General features: G+C 42.5%; 1 protein-coding gene across 2 annotated transcripts in view; it reads right to left on the reverse strand.

Annotated features, from left to right (window-relative positions):
* CPNE4 (copine 4) overlaps window positions 1–11998 on the reverse strand; it is a 227611-nt gene extending 215613 nt beyond the window's left edge. Inside the window, exon 1 of one of the 2 annotated variants that reach the window (XM_027748558.2) lies at window positions 11864–11998. The gene's annotated coding sequence lies outside the window, so the exon portion shown is untranslated. Of the gene's footprint in view, window positions 1–11469; window positions 11652–11863 lie in introns of those variants that run through there. The other variant, XM_027748557.2, reaches the window with a different exon arrangement.
* Between the last annotated feature and the right edge of the window lie 252 nt (window positions 11999–12250).

Here is a 12250-nt window from a genome sequence, read left to right on the forward strand (position 1 = left end):
CTGCAAAGAGCTCAGCAGTTCCATCCATCTCCACCCCTACTGACACCTTTCAGCCACTCTGCTCCAGAGTTTCTACTACTCACACACGGTTCATTCTGCAGAGGAATCCTGGCAACCCACTCTCCACGGTGGATTACAAACAAAGCAAACCAAACGTAACTACCTCTCTCTTTACAAGGCTCATAAGACATTTTACACTGACAGCTAATGCATTACCTTTTCCACAGAGGTCAGCTCCTGTGTTTTCCTCAGCACATGGCTACTAAGAACATTTAACACAATTGTTTACTTATGAATAAGATTTTGGCTGCATACTAATTTTTCCTCCATTTCAATACAAGAGACATGAACTTTTACCTTATTTTCCAACTGCAATTCTACTGGGTGGCTCCCATCTGCTTAATTATCCATATTCAGTTTAAAAAAAACAAAACCCACCACAAAATCCACACTTCTAAAATTCTTTGCCATCAGAGCCAGAGAAAGGTCACATCAGAATCAGTTTAGAGAAACTGAATTTGTGGTCTAATGTATATCATCACTAAGCCAAGCAAACCACAATCAATAACAGATCATGTTCAACTGAAGTTTCTTGGCAACAGATGCATGAAAAATGTTAGGGCTACTCTCTCCTTTGTTTTCCCATATCTTTCAGAAACCACCGGGCATTGCCACTTCTGCAGAACTTGTGCATTCTGCTGGAAACCTACACAGCAGTAATTGGTGAAATTCTCTGGAGTGCAGCTCATACTTTGTCAGTGAATTTAAGGAGATCAGTTACACTGCAAGTTGCTGCATTCATCTTCCTTGATTCTCTTGAACTGCAGGATAAATGGACCATTTCTAATTGATCAAACCCTCACCATTCTTTCTTTGCTACTTCATTCAACTCCAGTTTAGCCTCCGGTCACAAGTAAAAAAGCTGCATTCTCCAAAAAAATTAGTATCTGACAATAGATGACGACTGAGAAAGGAGTGCAACAACATGAAAGAATTATTCACCTGCTAAATGGGTTGTTAAACATAACTGCTTCCACAATAAAACACCACCGAGATCTAAGTGCAAAAAAGAAAATTAACTCTCGGTACTCGCTCAATGATTATACAGTAACTGTTTGCCCACAGTGAAAGGAATTGTAGGAGGTAAGGTAGTAAAATTCAAGTCATGCAAAACTATGCTTTATGCAAATTATGATCCTAAATTCCTACAGAATATATTTGGCTTCATCGTTGTCACGTATAAAACTTACACTTACTCAGTATAAACCAGGTTTAGACTTTCTTAATGCTATATAGGTAGTATTTATGTAAGAAAACTGTCAGGATCAGATTTATTTCAGTAAAAGAAGGATTCATATAGCTTAATAGGACAAGAAAGCAAATCAATACATTAACATCACAAGTACCAGTGTGAAGAAATTAAATATTTGGCTTAAGGCGGGAAACAAATATCTCCACTGTGAAACTACTTTTTATGAACACCGGTAAAACTTTGGTTAAACTGGTTAAACTTCGGTTCAAAGCAAATCCATTTCCACAGAAGATCAGAATAGCTAATTTTTAAATCTACCCCAGTCAACCCTACTGAGAATCACTTCTTGCCTTCAAGTACACCTCTTTGAGCAGTTAACTCCAAAAGGTTTCAAGCGTGGTTCTTCAAAAAAGGTTTTACTGAAATTCAAGACTGGTATCTGATATTCTTGACTTTTTTTTTAAACAAAAAAAACCAAATCCATTCACTTAGGCGACAAATTCAACCCATAATTAGGTAAACACCTGGAAAAAACCAATCCTATAAGAAATTTCAACTGGATACAAGAACAATTGCAATTTTTTGTTTTGCTACAGCAGAAAGTAAAGATCACAGAAGATCATTCCTCTGCATCATATCCTAATAAAGGTGAGGATTTTAGGCAGCGTACAGTCTTGTCATCCACTGAGTTGACTGAAAAATGAAACTAGCAGAAATCATCCTATAAAGACTGCTGTGATGCTCTCAAGCTGAATACTTCACAAAAAGCTGAACCAACTCACAACCAAAACCCACACACACCACACGCAACCACCACCACTCCAGTGCATGAAATAATCCTTAACGAAGCAATTCCTTACATTTTACTGCAGAAGTAGAGGATGACTGATGTGCCAGTCACTTCGATAACACCTGATGAATGCTTATGCCACTATGTCTGAAGCTTTAAGTGGCATCTCTTCGATGAAGGTACCACAGCCTCTGTCCCTATTCATAAGGAACAGTGGGAAGTCATTCACATCACATTTTACACATCTCTAGCAGCAAGAGGGATGGCACTTTTCAAAGACATCAGACTAGTACTTGACTAGCAAGGCACAGGGGCCACTTTTGTTGGTCAAAATAAATATCTAAATTACAATAGCAAAGAGATCAAAGAGCATTAATAAATAGCCAGTTTACAAAATAGTACCACTACCAGCTGCACACTATCAGAAATCTTAGCTCAACAAAACCCCACAAAATAAAAACCACTCCCAAACAAACGACATTATTTGCACAGTTTGTTATCTTTTGTTAACTCATGAGATTTTATGTCAGAAATATGTTGACCTCCTTCATGTGCTGCATAGATATCAACAATTTAAGAAAGCTTTGTCTCCTGCGTAGAAAGGATCAAACATACCTGAAAGCCTACTCTCTGGATAATTTTATAAAATCACAAAGGGTGTGGCTGAAATATCATTTGCCCCCAAAACTGAATTAACTGTATCTGAAAACTTCATGGTAGACATTCTCTGATCTTCAAACCTCCAGATGACTGCAATCTCAATTATTTCAGAGTTTTTTTTCAGTTGCACCACTGTTCCAATTAGAAAGTCTTTCCCGGCGCTTGACTTGATTTTCCACTGCAAGTAACAAGTGTTCCAGGTCTGTAAATTTACAAATACAATAAAACGGTTTCGTTCCTTTCGGTTTCTTTCCTATTCAAGACAGGAATAATCCCGCAACAGTGAAGGCATTGTAAGTTTTGCTTTGCATTTCACAGAGTCAGAACTTTACCAGCTGGTTTTTATTAAAACCCACTTGTAATTTTTGATCCTTCTTTCCATCAGGAAATAATAAAAGTATATTCTTCTCTCATTGTAAAACCTGTTCTTATTTTCCCTTCTCTCTAATTTTACCTACTGTACCACCCTTTCCTAACTATGAAATAGCTTATAACATAGAAGGTCAGCGTATTGATTCTCACCCTCAGTCCATTTCTCCTTCACAACTCTTGTCAACATCTTGAAGTTCACCTTCCACTCTTTCCTCTTTCTCTTTTGATAGCTTTTGTGCTAGTTTTTAAAAATTATAGAAATACTTAGGTTGAAAAAGACCTTTTAAGTTATCAAGTCCAACAGTTAACCTAACACTGTCAGGCCCACCACTAAACCATGTCCTTAAGTGCCACGCCTATAAATCTTTTAAATACCTCCAGGAACAGTGACTCAACCACTTCCCTGGGCTTCCAGAGCTTGACAAACGTTTTGGTGAAGAAATTTTTCCTGATATGAAATCTAAACCTTCCCTGGCACAAAAAAAACGCCCAAAGTTTTCCTGATCATAGCCAATCCACATCAGGGTGAGTTGTCACCTTCCAAGATCAGGCAAAGAGCCAATTTTAAACTATATCAGTGTCACAAATACGTAAAAAAACACACTAACAGGTAAAAGTCCAGCGCAGAGAAGGTTCAAGTTACAAGGCTTCTCCTGCAGACATGCAGTTATTTTGAAAGTAGTTCAAATAATCTTGCAGCGAGTATTCACTGTGTGTCCTTCTAAGGGAATCGGCACAGTATAGCTCATACTGATTTCACACCTCAGCTTTGTGTGAATCCTCCTCCTAGGGGTTCAGCTATCTGTGATCCAAGGCCTAGTTTTGACACAGCAGAACTGCGTAACCTTGAATGGAACTTCTAAAGAAACTGCCAGCTTGCAAGAAAGCTGTGTGGCAGTACTTAGGCTAGAGCCATGACAGGAGTGGTAGTTTGCAGCTAGACATAAAATCCTTAAAACACAGATTGTTAACAGCTCAAGGACTCCAGAAAAAAATCCACAGAAACCAAACAAACAAAACAACCCAAACAAAATAAAACAAAACAAAACAAAAAATCAGTCCTTCCAAGAGGAACCAGAAATCAACCTTTCCCAATACTGATGACTGCCAGGCCAGCAATGGTACCAGAATGGGTGTGGCTACACATGGAGATCTGGGTTCCCCAGCGAAAGAGCAACATGGACATACTGGAGAGAGACTAGCAAAGGATCACAAAGATAATGTAGGGATGGGAGCATAAGTTCCTCACACAGGAGAAAAGGTTGAGAGAGCTGGGACTGAGTCTGGAGAAGAGAAGGATCAGAGAGGAACTTACAAATATATACATATACTTGAAGGGAGGATGCACGGAGGATGAAGCCAGGTAGTTTCCACTGGTGCCCAATGGCAGGACCAGAGGTGACTGGCACAAACTGAAACACTGGTGGTTCCTTCTGAAGATCAGGAAACACTTTTTCACTGTGAGGGTAACCAAGCGCTGGCACAGGTTGCCCTGAGAAGTTACAGTTTTCCTCACTGGAGAAATTAGAAACCATCTAGACATAGTTCTGGGTAACTGGCTCTAGGTGGCCCTGCTTGAACACGAGGATTGGACCAAATGACCTCCAGAGGTCCCTTCCAACCTCAGCTATTCTGTGAAGCACGTCTTACCTAGAGGTAGTATGTCAATGCTTTGCCTGATTGCTCATCAACCCTAGTTATCTGTCACACATCTCAGTCAATAAATAACTGGTTATGTATATCTTGCTTTCATAGTCTCTTTGCGTACAGTAAAGGATGAACAAAGAGATCAAGAGGATTACAGCTAACTGCATTAGCTTTTCCCCATGGAAGTAGTTAGCAGGACGTCCATCTAAGAGGATCTATGCTGCTGATCAAGTACACAGAATAGACGGAATAGTTCTTAAAATTCTATTGTTATGAATGCCCTGATGAAATCAGAAAGTTCATAACATACAAAAGTTCATACGAACTAGATGTTTTAGCTTTCACTGCAAAAACTGGAATGCCATCTCCCTTACCAGTCAATGGAAAACATTTAAGAATTAATCACCTAAAGACTACTTTTCCAACTAAATTCTCCTTGCAATTTATTTTATTTAATGTTGCAGTTGTTCTTATATACTGTTTTGAGTTGATAGGGAAGCATTGCTTCACCTTATTCAGATATCTCTTCCTTTGGTCCACAGTAGAACATAGTCCATAAACAGGACTATTAAAATTACACACACAAAAAAAAATATTTTCTTGTGTAATCACTTTCATCTAATTACATCTAATTTCATCTAATTACAGAAGCAAGACAATATTTAATTCAATACGAAGGGATAATCTCATAAAAATATTTGTTTAAACATTTTCAACCTTTTCATATATACTTTATTTTACAATCAGCCATTCATTACAAATCCATGCTCAGAGATGAAGTTTTAGTCTCCTATTTCTAATTATAAGCTGCATCTGACATTTCAAACTGCAGTTACAACCTCCATATAATAAAAACATTTATTCTGCTTAATCTCCTAGCCCTCGATAGAGAGATACAAAGTATCTGAGCTTGTGAAGAAAAAGAGACTTACAAATACATTTCACCAGCTTCCTCATTTCTGACTACTCTTCAGTCCTGTGGCATAATTCTTTCTTAATGAGGAAGATAAGAAACTAACAGAAATATGTACTTGGAATCCCTATTGAAGTTAATACAACTGCTTTTGTCACAAAGAGAAGCAAAATTAAAATTACAGTTAGTCAGGCAGCAGTTAATCCAGATGAAGAGAAAAAAAGACTTTTCCTAAATGCAGAGAAAATTATATGTGCCTTAAAAGTTTCTGCTTGATCTTTCTTTGTTTGAATGTGGCCACCTCCAGCATATACTGTCAGCCCCAAAATAAAGGGCTGACACTGGATTTTATACATCTGCAAAATAATGAAGAAAAAAAAAAATCAAACTGTGGCAGAGCAAACCTCCCTCTCTTTTTTCCACACAAGTGAAGCTGAGCCTCAGTCCAGGTCTTCAACACAAGCTTAAGACTGAAAGCCTTTCTTGAAGTTCAAAAAGAATATCCTCAAGAAGTTACAAGCTGCCTGCAATCCATCACAGAGGACTGGACCCTACTTAAAACACTCTGACAGCTTATTTCAATCTCCTGTTTCCCTTTCCCTCACTCTTCTCTCCTTCTTCGTCTACATACTAATTCCATACAACTAATTTCATAAATTTTTATAGATTTTTTTTTCTTCCTCCTTTCTTTGATCACTGTGCAAAGATGAGCCTCTCTGGCCAAATATCTGGCAAGATCTCAAAGTCATTTTCAGTCTTTCTGAATGGATCTTAATGATCCCATAAAACTTTCACCATAAATTAAAAGCCAAGTAAAAACATCTGCTTTTATCAACACATGAAGTATCAGGGCAACATTTGCACCGAGATCATACAGATGATGCGCAACTCCATCAACTCACGAATGCAACAGTAACAGCAGCAGCAATTAGCATAAAACCAAATAAGAAACAGCTGTCTACAGTACTTAGCACACTGTTAGCTGCGGGTTATCCATTTGTCCACATTTCCGAGGATTTCACTGGCAGTGACTTCAAAGTGCCAGTCACAGCCTTTACATTACAGTACACATATTATCTTACTGCAGATATTTTACAAGATATTCTTAATTCGATAAGCAAGTTCTGCATTTTTCACAGTATCCAGCTGATTATTGACAGAGTCCTTATAGATGGCAACTAACACTAACAATCCTAGTCCTTCACATTATTCTGAGCCACAGTGACAAGCAGTCACAGTGACTAAAGACAACAATCTCGCCTGAAGGCTCTAGACAACATAATGCAGGAGGAGAAACTCCCTCAAGTAAACTGTCAAAAAAGAGTTAGAAATTAATTCCAAATACTGCCCATGTCCAAGCTGCACCCCATAGCCTAATGACTGGCTTTTGCCACCTTGCCTTGCCCTCTACAGACGTACAGTGAATGTCTGTCTTGCCACCTGATTACTGACAATCCATATAACATTTAGCAATCAATTCGCAGCAAATAATTCACGGGAGGAAATTAGAGAAGGCAGTAGATTAGAAAAGCATGGATTAACTGGGACAGTTGTCATGCCCAAGCAGTTCGACAGCTCATAGTCTTTTACACCAAGAAAACTTCTCTTGCTTAGGGCACACTTGCTTTCCATTTGTCCACTGTTCAACTAAAGGGAATCTCACTCCACACTACCCTACCTATAACAGTTCCAGACCTTGCTGATCTATGAACCACAGTCATTAGTACATGAAATGCTGTAAGTACTCCCCTTATGTCAATTACAAATTTATTGACAATAAATGAGGAATCAAAGTCACATGGGTGGCTACAGCCAGGAATCACTGTTCTAGCTATAAAAGGTTGGTCTGGCCAAGGGTCCTCTTACCACCCCATCCTGAAGTGCTTCTTGCACTCCTTTCAATCAGGCTACCAAAGAAACTGACAGCCATTTTACTTCCAGCTTTGGAGGGCCTGGATGGGCAAAGCAGGAAAGGTTAGTGGTAAGAGTGGGGTGGGGGAGAGTAACGAGCTAAGTTAGGAAAGGAATCTCCTTCTGGTCAGACCAGCTTCTATTCATAACCAGGCGCACGATGAAAGGACTTTGCTGTCGAAGGACACCGCAAAAAGACCGACGTAAACCAGCCCCTCGCTGCGAACGGGAGGGTGCGCAGGATGTGCCCTACCGGAGGAACGGATCGGGCAAGTCGGGATGAGCATCCCCGCCCCGCACTCCCGGCGGGATCCCCGCGCGGAGTGGAGAGAGCCGCCGCCGCCGCGCTCCGCCGATCCTCGGGCTCCCTCCGGCGGGGACAGGGACAGCCCGGGCGCGGCTTTCGGCGTGGCGAGAGCCGTCAGCCTCGCTCCCCGCCCGCGACACCGCTGCCCTCGGAGGTCTCGGGTACAGTAATCCAAGGAAGAAGGAGTCGGGACTTACATACTTAGCGCTAGTCCCGCTTATCGAATCGGTTCCAAGGGACTGACACAAAAACGTCATTGTTGGGCAAATCACACCGTTTCTGCAGGCCACGGGTAGAACTCCCAAGGCAGTTTACTTGGACACACCCTTTGTATAATCATTTTCTAAAGGAAATCAATGGGAATTGGGTCATTTACTGCATCAGGTTTCACTCTGTATTTGAGTACTGGAGAGAAAGAGAGAAGTCCTGCTAAAATTTCCAGTAAAGCCACTTGCAATGTTATGTTTCCATTCCTGTCTGTAGTATGTACGATCCCACTCCTAGTTCATTTTTGGTGTTCGGATGGTCTCTGAACACCTGCCCTGAAATCCATTCCGAGCACTGTACTCAGCTGCAGCAGACCCTGTAGGTACAGTGTTTCTGCACACTCACAGCTGTGATTCAGCAAAGCATTCAAGCTTATTCACCAAAACACTTGGGCATGTGCTAGTTTTTAAGCATGCATGTAGCTCCTCTTATCTCTGTGCAGCTTTTTCTAGGCCACAAATGCCACTTACCTGTCTTTGAGAATCAAAGCTGTTTGAGGACATGCACACCACTTGGAAGAAGAATACGTTCCTGAATCAGAGCTAGATGGGAACTTCACAGCTGTGTAGTGCTTGCAGCACAAAAGCATAAGCAGAAGCAAATCAACACAACTTCGTTTTCTTAAAGACAGAAACTACAAATGGCTGATTAGTGGGAGAAAACACGAGGGTCTTCGGCCACAGAAAACTGAATCTACACTGAATAAACCCCTGTCCCTGACATCAATTAGCATTGGTGGCACATTCAACTGCACCAGCAAAGGATGCTTCAGTTCCAAGGGCAGACAAAAGCAGAGCTCCTCAGAGCAGCGTGCCTTACTAATGCAGGTTTTGCTGTCAGGCATCTTGTAAAAAACCTGAAAACATTTAGCTGCTCTTCAAAGTTGCAAGTTGTGGTTTTTAAGAGCAAAAGTGGACTTAAAATTTGAGTCACAAATGCTTAAACCCCAAACCTACCATTTTCACAGCAACCTCAGCATAGCTCTTTGTAGGCATGTATCCTTCATCATCAAGTTAGAACTTCTTGCTTGCTTAAAGTCACCTTTCCAACAAGATACATTAAATTTTAGGTTGGCTATTTATGCAAAGTGTTGCTGACTAATGGTTGCATCAGGAACCATAATGCTGACCACTGGCTATCTCGCATTCAAATTCCACCACTCTAACAGTCCATTAACAGAGTGTTTTCGCATGGAGTCTACTACATGATTTTAAAACATTAAAATAATAAACCTAGGAAAAGGGAAGCTATGACAGCATAATAAAATACCAACGCCTACCAAACACCATGTGCATACAAAGACATAGAAAGGCATATAATAGAAAAACATTTTTTAAACTTTGAATGTTGTCAGCCAACCACTGAATGCAATATCTAGAAATAGCTGTATTTTATAACATAATTTAAACAATCTCTAGCAAAAAAGGCAGACAACCCAAGATAAGACTGCCAGTCATTTGATTGCCTTTTTCCACCTGGCTTCAACATCTTGGTCTTTCAAACTTCCCAAGCAACTCGGCAAGGCACTTAGTCTGTCCACATCCACAGTACTTTCCTAACCCACCCCATGAAGACAAATCAGCAATTGTGATATATGAGTGATAGCTGCCATAAAAATGTCTCCTATAAACCAGCACTGAACATGTAACACCACCATGTATACTCCATTAACTTCTCTGCATATGGAGAGCTCCAAGCTTTGGCATGCTGCTAAGAAGGTAATTTTTCAGTCCAAGGTGCAAATGTCCAATCTCTTGAGCAGAATTACTTACAGTAATTCACCTTAGTTCAGTGTTTCAAACTGGGGTACGTTTAAGCACCCTATTTTAGAAAAATCTCCCCCCAAAGATTAGAAGATGGACAGTTAAACATGACAGCTCAGCTACAGAGTGGCTGCTGAGCTACACAAACTGATAATGCTTTTCACATGTATATTAAGAACCTCCTTTTGAATGTTATTAACAGCTTTCTTGAATACTTTTAACTTTAGTGATACACAATTTGTTTCCTATTGTCCTAACTCAGGAAAGCTGTCCAGCACATGCCTGAGTTCCTGCTCACAAAGGATTACTTTAAGGCTGTCTGTAGCTTTCCAGTAATGTGCATTTGAACTCCACAGACCACACCACAATGTTTTTTCCTTGCTTGAATAGCTAGATTGATCAGACTTTCGCCACCTGAAATTTCAAGGACCCAAGAACAAACTTGTGAAATGCCATCCCAAAGGAGGTTTTCTTACCTGAAAATAGTTACAGCACAAAGAAAAGCATTGGGTTTTGTTTGTTCCACCCTCACCAAGTCTGATCCTGTGTTGCTGCCACTTAAAATGCAAGGAAGTTTCCATTTTATTTTACTTACTTTCATGCCTTAAAAAAGAACCCAAACAATTTGACAGAACTCTTGCAGCTGCAACAACAACAAAAGTTCCACAAACAACTGACTAGATTCTGTAAACTGCTTACTGTCAGGTATTTTAGCAGCACAGAAAAAAAACAGAACAGCAGTAACTGAATAGTCAGCTCGCAAGTGTGGAAATTGCAACCTCCAAGCTTTTTGAGGAGCAATGCTCTGTTTTCTGTAACATTTCTGCATAACCACACCAGAAAGCATGCTTTTTGGTGAGAGACTGTGATTACATGCATGCCTGTACATCTTCTATTACAGCTGAGTCCCTGGTCCTTGACTAGAGCTTCTGAGGCTCAACAGCAACACAAGCAAGATAAAACACTTCCAGGATGAAAACAGTTGACCTAGCACTGCCAGCAAAACACACGGAGCATTTCTAAATTGCAATCGCTATCTCCAATGAGTGTCACCTGCTTCTCTTTTTAACCCACAAGTTTACTCTTCTTTGAAGCAGGTAAAAAAATCCTTCCGCTCCCCCGGACCCGTCGAGCGGAGAGGGCTTAAAGAGGAGCACTGAACCTAATTTGACTTGAAAGTACTTCAGCTGGACCAGTGAAAACAAGACCCAGATGCAAAGTTACCTAACTGAGCCCGTACTGCACAACTACAGCCAGTTGTGTAACAAACCTCAGGAAAATTTTGCAGCTCTTAATCAGGCAAAACTCCCTGCTGATTTCCACGAGGGAGCTCTCATCAATCAAAAACTGCGAAAACTGAATTCAGTTTTCTCCCTTTTAATGAAAAGGTTTATTTTGAGCTATGAGAACATAAGATTATATGAACTCGGCAAACCCATAACGCTCACTTTAACGGCACGGAATTAGTCCTGTGTTTAATCTACTAACCACAGAAAATAATCTCATCAGCACTCTGTATTTGGTAGTGTACAGGAAAAAAAGAAACAAGACCTAAACTGACATAAAATAATTTCACAAATAACGGACCTGTTCTCCTGACAGCTAAAAGATGGAACGGGCAGGGGAAGATCCACAGCTCTTTAATTAAACTCCATTCCCTTTGGGCGAACGGGGAAGACCGGCGTCCCCGCCCGGGTTCCTCCCCGAAGTCGCGCAGCTCCCCGCGGCACCCGGGAAGAGAATCCACCCGCGATGCGTCCACAAGTGACCGGCGGGGGTCCCGCGACCACGACGAAGCCGCGGCGGGAAGATCCCGGTGAAGCGCGGGCGCCGAAGGAGGGAGGAGGGCGGGATGAGAGGCTCCCGCTCCACGTGCGCCCCGCTCCGCTCCGCGACCGGCACCGGCGGCCGGGGCACCACAGCCCGTCCCGCCCGTCCCGCCGCCGCCCGACTTCCCTCGGGGAGCGCCGCCCGCCCCTACCTGCCCGCCGGTGGCGGCGAGACCCCTCCGCCCGCGCCCGGTCCCTCTCAGCGGTCGGCGGGAGGGCAGGAGTGCTGTCCCGCCCGCAGGGCGAGCCCCATGTGAAGAAAAGCGAGGGAGCCCGGCAGCTCCACCGCCGCCGCCGAGGGGAGGGGACAGAGGGAGGAGGCAGGAGGGCGGGACGCGCCGGGCGCTCCCCCGCTCGGAGCCGCCCCGGCCCCGCGGTGCCGGAGCCGCGGAGCCCGCGGAGCCCGCGGAGCCCGCGGCAGCGCCCCCTGCGGGGGGCGGCGGGCACGGAGGGGGCGCCGGGGATGCTCCGGGCTTCCCGTGCACGTCTCTGCCCTCCGAGCTGCGAGCACCGAGCTTTTCTCTGGTGCCATTTCAGCA

The sequence above is a fragment of the Pipra filicauda genome, unplaced genomic scaffold (genome assembly GCF_003945595.2).
Source record: "Pipra filicauda isolate LSUMZ 115617 unplaced genomic scaffold, ASM394559v2 scaffold231_size1239837_pilon, whole genome shotgun sequence".
Lineage (NCBI taxonomy): Eukaryota > Metazoa > Chordata > Aves > Passeriformes > Pipridae > Pipra > Pipra filicauda.